The sequence below is a fragment of the Microtus ochrogaster genome, chromosome 26 (genome assembly GCF_000317375.1).
Source record: "Microtus ochrogaster isolate Prairie Vole_2 chromosome 26, MicOch1.0, whole genome shotgun sequence".
Lineage (NCBI taxonomy): Eukaryota > Metazoa > Chordata > Mammalia > Rodentia > Cricetidae > Microtus > Microtus ochrogaster.
In genome coordinates, this window is record NC_022025.1 from 5,419,782 (window position 1) to 5,429,348 (window position 9,567).

Genomic DNA, 9,567 nt, shown 5'->3' on the forward strand with positions numbered 1-9,567 from the left:
CTTCTTTAAGATCTCTCTCCCTCTCTCTCCCCATCTCTATTTATAATTGTAGATGGAGAAAGATATGCACAATTTATTAGAAGATGAAAGAGATAAAAATAGTACAGATAGTATGATTTCATTTCTAATGTAATTACCTTGTTTAGAGAAAGATCAAGGGCTATGTACCAATGTGTCAACAGTGGATACTTTGGATAGTGTAATTAAAAGTAATTTTTTTCATTTCTAATTTTTCAGTAGTTTTGAGCTACTTGTAAACAAGATGATGCATTATTAAAAAGGTGTTTAAAGAAAGACATTTGAAAGGCCTTATTTGAACTGGCCTAATTTTGCACTGCTTTCATTTAGATTAGTGTTATTTTCACCATTTCTATTTTCATAAAAACGACAGGATATCTTACAATTACTATATAATGTCCAAACAATACAGGGACCATCCAAGAGAAATAAAATGGCTTTGAATAAATGAGGATGATGATGGAGGTGGGGTGGAGTAGATTTGGTAGGATGTTAGTAAGTAGAACTGAGTCTAAGCCTTCCATGAGCAAATCTTTGGGTACCTTGCTTATATCTCAGTTCAGATACAGTTTTGGAAGGCTTAGAGGGGAAGATAGTTTCCTTTAAAAAAAACTTGTGTGAAAACTGTTCATTTGATGGAATACCATGATATTTTGATATGTTTACACATTGTGTATGTTTATATTAAAGATTTATACAAATTTATGTTTCACAAATGTATTTCATATTTCTTTGTGCTGAAAAAAATTCACAATCTTTCGTTGCAGCTTTTCTGAGTGTACAGCACATAACTGCTGTTTATACTAGCCCCAACAAGATGACTTTATACTAAAGGAAAATCAAGTTAGGAACCTAAATAATGGGAATGTTTTTAAGGATAAAACTTGCTAATAATTAAGTTAGTTCCTTTATGTAAAGCACATACCTCTCAAACGTCCATGTAAGCTATGCTTTTCCTCTCAATATAGAAAGTCAAGGCATAGCTCCAGATAATGTAAATAATACATATTGACCCTCATGAAACACAGTGGAGATGCTTTCAAACGTGTGTGGAATATCACATTGTGTCCTTAATGCTACCAGTCTGTTTCTGATTCTTTGGCCTTGACTTCTCAGAAAAGATAAAAGACATAAAGAACCATCTAAGTTGATACGTCTTAGTCTTGTGAAGGAAGCCTTGAATAAAATTTCAAGTCGAGATGAAGAGTATTTTCATCCAATTTGCTGGAAATTTGTTTTTTAATATGGACCTGTTGTTGTTGTTACTGCTGCTGCTGTTTGCTGTTTGCTCTTTTTGACTCTTGGGATCCCACCACTCTGCAACCAAATATTGTTACTTACGAGCACCTGGCCTTAGCTTGGCTTGTTTCTTGCCAGTTTTTCTTAACTTAAATTATCCCATCTACCTTTTGCTTCTGGGCTTTTATATTTCTCTATTTTTGTATATGTTTACTTCTTATCCTGTGTCTGGTTGGGTGGCTTGGTGATGGCACCGACCATCCTCTCTCCTCCTTTTCTTGCTCCTTCCTTTTTCCCATATTTTCCTATCTATACTCTGCCTGCCAGTCTTATATATCCTGTCTCTTGCCTCAGTATTGGCTGTTTAGCTCTTTATTAGACTATCAGTTGTTTTAGACAAATAATCAGCTTCACAGAGTTAAACAAATACTGCATAAAGAAAAGCATCACACCTTAAAATAATATTCCATAACATGTACCCATGTAAAGTTTCTATGTAGAGACTGTGTGGAAGACATAGAACTCGTCTTCTCTCACCCAGAGGAGTATACAAAAATAAGGGAGGGCCACCATAGGTGGTATAACAGCCTTGATATGACTCTATCTGTGATATAACTGTGCCTTTATCCTTCTTGAGATTTAGTGGGTTATTTATTTTTATAATTGTTACCCTTTTAACTGTAATCTGCTAAAAAATTTATTTTATAATTAGCACAAGGTGAGTCACTCTCCTCTGAGCTTGAGTTTGAGCTACCTGTATCTGAATATTATACATTTGGCAACTGAAAGCTTTGTGAGTTTACAAATATAATTCCAAGAGCAGAGTAGCATCAGTCAATGGGCTTTGAGTCATAAGCATTCCTGAGTAAGGTCTTTTGAAAGAAAATCTGTATCTCAGTAAATTAGCACTGTGAGCTCCTCAATATCCCTATAACATCAACCATGTGAGTCCGTTGCACATTTGATAACAATATATAGATGAGAAAACACTGCTAGCTTTGCTATTAAGGGACCATAAGCATAATTCAGCATTTCAGATCGTGTAATTTCAATATGATTTAAATATAGCAGCTGAAGTTTAAGGCATTAAATGCATTTCCCTGATATTTATAATTTCTCGGGAATATGTCAAACCTAGAATTTTAGTGTATGTAGTCCATGAATGTGTGTGCATGTGTGTGTGTGCACACACATTCATGGACTAAACACAGAGAGAGAACATGAATTATCAGTGAGGAACAGTGGCAGAACAAAGAGATAGAAATTGCAGTTCTCCGATTCTTTTTCTGTTTCCTCTTGACAGAGCTTAAATTTGTAGGTTACGCTGTGAGATACAGCTGGGGGCTTGTTTCTGCCCTCTAAGAAATTATAGTCTGTGACTTCCCCTTTCCAGTCAGTGTTTTCTAAACTCCACGAGGCTAGAACTATAGAGAATAATCAAGTCAGCAATGACTATTTCTTCAGTGCCTTCCGAGGTCCTGAGAGCTGAAACAGAGAAAATGAAGGGCTGTAGATGCTTCAGCTCTGGCTTTGTGAAACAGTTTCTCGATTGTGATTCCAAGGGGACACTTACATATCTTCCCCATGTATAGAAGAGAAAAGATTTAGCCAGACTATTAGCACATCTTTAATATCCAATGTATTATTTCAAAATTAGACATATTAAAAAATAATTTGCCTATTGTATAACTCACTCTTTTAAGTCCACTGGCTGAATTTGATAAACCTATAGTCATGTTGTCCCTACAGTCAAGATACAGAATATTCCCCCCCCCATTAGCATCTTGACCCACTTCCCTCCTCCTCACAGTCGGCACTGGACCTGGATCGAGTTCTCCTCCACCTCCTGCTTTTCCTCCCTTTGCTTTGTAGTGTCAGACACTGAACTCAGGGCCTCACATGTGCTGCATCTCCTAACCAAGCATACATGGTGTAGCACACATGGTGTAGCTTTGGGAGTCAGGCTTCATTCACATGCTATAATGTACTTGCCATTAATCCATGCTATGACATGAGTTGAAAGTTCAGTTGTGAGGTGGAGAGATGGCTCAGCAGAAGAAGGTGCTGACATTGCTGGTTTCTGGGAGAGCAATCAATGTGTGTAGCATGTGAGTATAGTCTGTGTGTGTTGCATGTACATGTCTGGGTAGTGTGTATATTGCATGTGTGTAATATGTGTATGTGTTTGTATTGGTGTATATATGCACAGTGTGTATAGTGTGTATGTATGTAGTGTGTGTGAAATATGTGTGTAGCATGTATCTAGTTTATATGTGTGTATAAAATGTGTATTTGTGTCAAGTGAGTGGGAAATGTGTAGGTATGTGTAGTGTAAGTGTAGCATGTACCTGTGTGTATACTGTATATGTGTGTTGGTATTAATGTAGGATATTATTATATATGTAGTATCTGTGTATATATGTAATATTGTGTAGTGCATGTATATGTGTGTAGTTTGTGTGTAGTGTGTATGTGTGTAGTGTATGAAGTAGTGTGTGTAGTGCATATGTATGTGCAGTGTGTGTGTGTATGTATATGTTTAGTGTGCACATGTGTGTAGTATGCATGTTCATGTTTGTGTGCCTACATGAATGTAGTGGGCATGTGTGTGTAGTGTTTGAGAATAGTGTAAGGTGTATGTATGTGTGTAGCATGTGTATGTAATGTGTGTGTTTATGTGTATGTATATTTTTGTGTAATGTGTACATGTATGTAGTGTGTGTGTAATATATAGTTTATATATGTGTGTTTGTGTAATGTGTAGATGTGTATGTAGTGTGTACATGTAGTGGTTATGTGTGTGTATTTTTGTGTAGTACATGAATGTAGTGTGCATGTGTATATAGAGTGTATGTGTAGTGTGTATATGGTGTGTAGTATGAGAGCGTAGTGTACATGTAATGTGTTTCAGTGTGTAAGGTATGTAGTGTGTATAATATATATATATATTATATAATGGGTTTGTGTATGTGTATGGTATTTGTGTAATGTGTGTCAAGTGTCTATGTAGTGTGGTAAGTATGTATGTAGTTTGTATGTGTGTGTAATATGTATGTGTATATGTATATATGTAGAATGTGTTGTGTATGTGTGGTAGGTATATGTGTGTGGCAAGCACACGTAGAATGCATGTGGTATGTGTGTAGTATATGAATGCAGTGTGTAAATGTGTTTGTAGTGTGTGTTGTGTTATATGTAGTGTGTATGTGTGCATACATATTTTGTGTGTTTAAAGCATGTATATGTAGTGTGTATATAGAGTGCATATGTGTAAAGTATGAGTATAGTGTATGAATATAATGTGTAGATCATATTGTATATGTAGTATGTATATGTTTTCATATATGTGTACTTTGTGTGTGTCATATGTACGTGTGTGTGTAGGTGTGTATATAGTATGTGTAGAGTATATGTGTGTATTTGTGTGTAGTATATATGTGTGTGAATGTGAAGATGTGTAGGTACTATGTAAATATAGTGTGCATGTTTATGTAGTGTGTGTGTAGTCTGTATGTGTTTGTAGTGTGTGTGGTGTGTATGTACGTGTACATAGTGTGTATTTGTGTGTATATGTATATATGTATGAAGTTTTTATTTTTCTTGCCAAATACTTACAAGTTAATTTTGGAATTTTATGTCAAATTATCTCAAAATTTATAAAAAAATAATTCTAAATTAATTCCAATTTGGAATGCATTATAGATTATGATAAATCCACATTCTTTTCATAAATTTTCATCACTATTTTTAATTTTTGTAAGTTTTGTTGTATAGTAAATAGTCATTGTAGTTTAATTTTCTTTTTTTTCTAATAATGTCATACTTGTTATGTAATTATATATTGTCTGTGTCTCATGTTTAGTGAAATTAGCATTCATAGATTTTTCCCACTGGTCTCTTTTTGATATAAACACACACACACACACACACACACACTCAGATGTAAGGCTTTATATATCTCATATATAAGAGATCTTTACTTCCAATCTATCTTTGCTGTCTACTTGGTGGTTTTCTTGTTTGTTTGTTTTTTGTTTTTCAAGACAGGATTTCTCTGAAGCTTTGGAGCCTGTCCTGGAACTAGCTCTTGTAGACCAGGCTGGCCTAGATCTCATAGAGATCTGCCTTCCTCTGCCTCCCGAGTGCTGAGATTAAAGGCGTGTGCCACCACTGCCTGGCGCCATCTACTTGTTTTTCACATATTTCTCTCAGGCATATTTTAATGTTAGTGTATCCCAGAGTTGTCTATCTTAAATAAACTGTTACTTTTGTGTCATTATTAAAAACATTGCTGTTCTCTAGATTAGAATTTCCCTATGTAATTATTATTGCTTTTAATTTGCAATGTATATTACATTTAAATTTGTTTCTCAAATATAGATTCTGCATCAAGATTCATTTATTTTTATCGTTTTAATAGTCTTCTCAACCTAGGTTGAATCTGAATTACTAGAACCTCTTGTTTCAGACTCATATGCTGGGTTACAAGTGTCTATAATCATATCTACATATTTTGTTTTCAATATGATTAGGTTGTAAACGGGACACTTTTACTGATGTTTTCTTGGTAGCTTCGTTATTAGTATACAGACATGACGATGATTTTACATGCTGATCTCATCTCCGGCTCTTCTGTCAAACATATTCATCAAATTGAAAAGCTTGCTGTGATATCTGCCTTTGAATCTGCAAATCTGTTCTTGTACATCTTCTCTTGGTTTCTCTTGGTGAGTCTGTCAAAAGGACTGCCATCCTTATTAATATTTTCAAAGGATTATGTCTTTGTCACATTATTTTAGATTTTTATTGCAATGATTTCATCTCTAATGTTTATTATATCTTACCTTTCAATGACTCTGGACTTGGTTTATTCATGCTTTAAGTAGACTTCAAAAGTTATCATTGGGCTATGTATTTCAGATCTCTTGAATTTTTTACCTGCCGAGTGTTGAATCCCAGGGTCTTGTAGCAAGCAGTGCAGCAGCGAGTGACCTCCCCAGTCTGTGATTTGTTTTGACTCGTGGCAATCATAACTGTAAATTCTCCTATAAGACTTGAACTTGGTGTATTGTATTAAGATATGCTGAGCTTTATTAATTTTCATGTTTTAAAATGTATGCCTTAATTTATAAGTGCTCCAATAATCAGTACAAAGTACACAGTTTATTTTCCATATTTTTATAATTTCAGAAAGTATTTATAATTTCAGAATGCAATTTATTTCTAGTTTTGTTCTTTGTGATCTGACATGATACCAATTGTTTCATTTCGAGGTACTCTCTAAAACTTGCTTTGTGACACATGCATATTCTGGTTTGGGGTAGTACATTCTGTTTATTATGTCTATTCAGCCTATGGTATAGTAAACTGAAGTTCTTTGTTGATTTTTATCTTGTGAGTATATGGCATATCTGTGACAAAAGAGAGTATGTAGGTCACCCCTGCTTTTGTAGTGTGACCTATTTATCTGTCTATTTCAGGCAGTGTTTGTTTTATGCAGTAGAGTAGTATTATCTTCTGTATGTGCTACTGACTCATCAGCACACACTGGCTTTTCTGCCTTTTCTGTATCAGATTTACTCACTGCTTATAAATATAGCTGCTCTTGCTTATTTCTGGATTCCAGTTGCTTAGATCATCATTTTTCAGATTTCCATGTTCAGACTTCATGTCTTAGCTACCCAGGTGTGTTTCTTACACTCAGTAATTAATTGCATCTCACTTTTAATCAAATTAGCCAGCCTGTATTTTTTACTTGGGGAATTAAGGTCATTTACATTCACAGTTATTATTGAAAATATAAACTAAAGTTCATCATTTTGCTTTTTGTAATGTTTAGTGCTTTCTTGGCTTTCATTTGCTTTTTTCTACACAGCCTCTATTTACTCCTTTACTCTTGGAGTTGTGTGATCTTCTGTTGCTGAGATAAAACATTGTGACCAAGAGGGAGGGTATGGTGAGAAATCAAGCTGAAACCATGGAAGAGCACTGCTTACTGGATTACTCTCTGACAGACATTCAGCTTCCAGCCTATGCCTAACTGCCTAGGGATGGTACCATCCACAGTAGGCTGGGTCCTTTTAATTAACCACCAATCAAGCCAGTCTCTTACAGACACATCCCAGTCCAACATGATCACACCTTTCTCCATTGTGTCTCCCTCTTCCCAGGTGAGAGGAAGTGTATCATCTTATTCTTTGTATTAGATTAGTTTAAGGAGGTTCAGCTGGGCAGTGGTGGTGCACGCCTTTAATCCCAGCACTTGGGAGGCAGAGGCAGGCAGAGCTCTGTGAGTTTGAGGCCAGCCTTGTCTACAAGAGCTAGTTCCAGGACAGGCTCCAAAACCACAGAGAAACCCTGTCTCAAAAAACAAAAACAAAAACAAAACAAAACTTAAAGAGTTTCTAAAATTTTAAGTTAGTTGTGTATTTTCGATGCTTTTCTTAGAACACATTATTTTCCTTTAATTCTGAAACCTAACTTTACTGGAAATAGCACTCTCAGTTGGCAGACATTTTCTTTCAGGACTTGGAATAACTTATCTTACACTTTCACTGCTTTTAGAGCTTTTGTTGAGAAATCTTGCTGTTCCTCTCATGGTCTTGCCTTAATATGTAAGTTGGCATTTCTGTTTTATAGCTCTCAATACTTTTGTTCTGTTATATATTCTTGGAATTTTAGATATAATAAGGCATGGGGAAGGTTTGAACTATACCTATCTTTGACTATAAGGAAGAAATATTTAGAATGTAGTTAGGGATTATATGTCTTTAGTAAGTAGCAGGTGTAGGTGTTCTACTAGCCCTAAATACTTTATCTGATTTCCAGGACCAGGTACTTCTCTCTTGATTGGACTCTGAATACAGTTGGAGAATTGTTTGTTGTATTTCTGCTCTATATCTGTTTTTTGTCTACTTTTCTGCTATATCCTTCTGTCTTTCTCTCTCTTTTGGCTATACTTCAGTGGTGGCACCAGGCCACCACAGTCTCAGGGCCAGCAAGTTCTTCTTAATCCTCCCTTGTGAAAGCACAAGTCTCCTCTAGGTTCCAGTAGTCAACCTAGGTTTGTGCTTTCATTCACCTACCTCTCTGAAAAGTTTTCTGAGATGCTTGTATTCTGAGTCTTGAAAGGGGGCTGTAATGTGCTACTAGCTTGTGATTTATGATACTAAGTCTTATTCTAGCTCCATCTTTTTGCTATGACTAAACAACCAGACCAAAAGCTACATGGGGGGAAGAAAGGATTTACTTGGCATATAATCCCATTTGATAAATTGTCATTTTGGAGTAGTCAAGAGTTAGTCATTTCACATCCATAGAAAGCTCAAAAAATAGACATATTCTTGTTTGCTTGCTCTTTTTTCTACTCATTTAGTTCAGGCTCCAGCTCAGGGAATGGTGCTTCCTACACTGGACTTGGTCTTCCTATATCAATTAACAATTAAAACAACCTTCCACAGACAGGCTATAAACCAACCTATTCTACATAATTCTTCAATTTAGATTCTCTTCCCAAGTGGTTCTACATTGTGTCAAGATGACAGTTCAAACTAATCAGCACAAGCTTTCTAATTTAAATATCCTCTCTAGGAGTCTACAGAAATGTGTCCATTTTTACGATCTAATGGAGAGGGTAGAAAAGTGTACGATAACTGAATAAGATGGTCCAACGTATCTTTTTTAGAAACCAATCTGTATGTTTGGGGATAACCTGTGTGGCCGCCCCACATATTGGGTCCAGGGTCAGATCCTTGTGTGTTTGCTCAGGGTTAGGAGGAAAGTGAGTGAGAGCATAACCGGCACTCAGCACTCCCACACTGGAAAGCAGCTGGATTGGGTCTGCTATCCATGCACACACAGCACAGGAAAGCATGGCAGATTCCCATTGCAGTACACAGAGACCCTTTCCAGGCTACGCAGCACACTGCATGGGAGATTTAGCTTTTACTCAGACAAAAAAGGGTTTATGTGCTGCACAGTGCTTTCCAGAGTTGAGGTGTGAATATGGTTCTCATCCAGCAGTCCCAGGATGATGGTAAATGTACATCTATGATGTTAAAAGGCCAAGAGAGATAGAGCCAGCATCCAGGGTTGCCCCGACCACACTGCTTACCATTTTAAAATGCTCCTTGTCAGAAAAGGATTTCAGATACACAATAAGACAGATTCAGACATAAAATACCTCTAAACGATAAACAGTGTATATAAAAAAGTATGTAGGCTTGGGAAAGACAAGGAAAGGGTATAGATTGTTATAAAAGAAGCAAATAGTCTTAAAAAATAAAACACAGTTTTTTTTTTGTTTTTTTT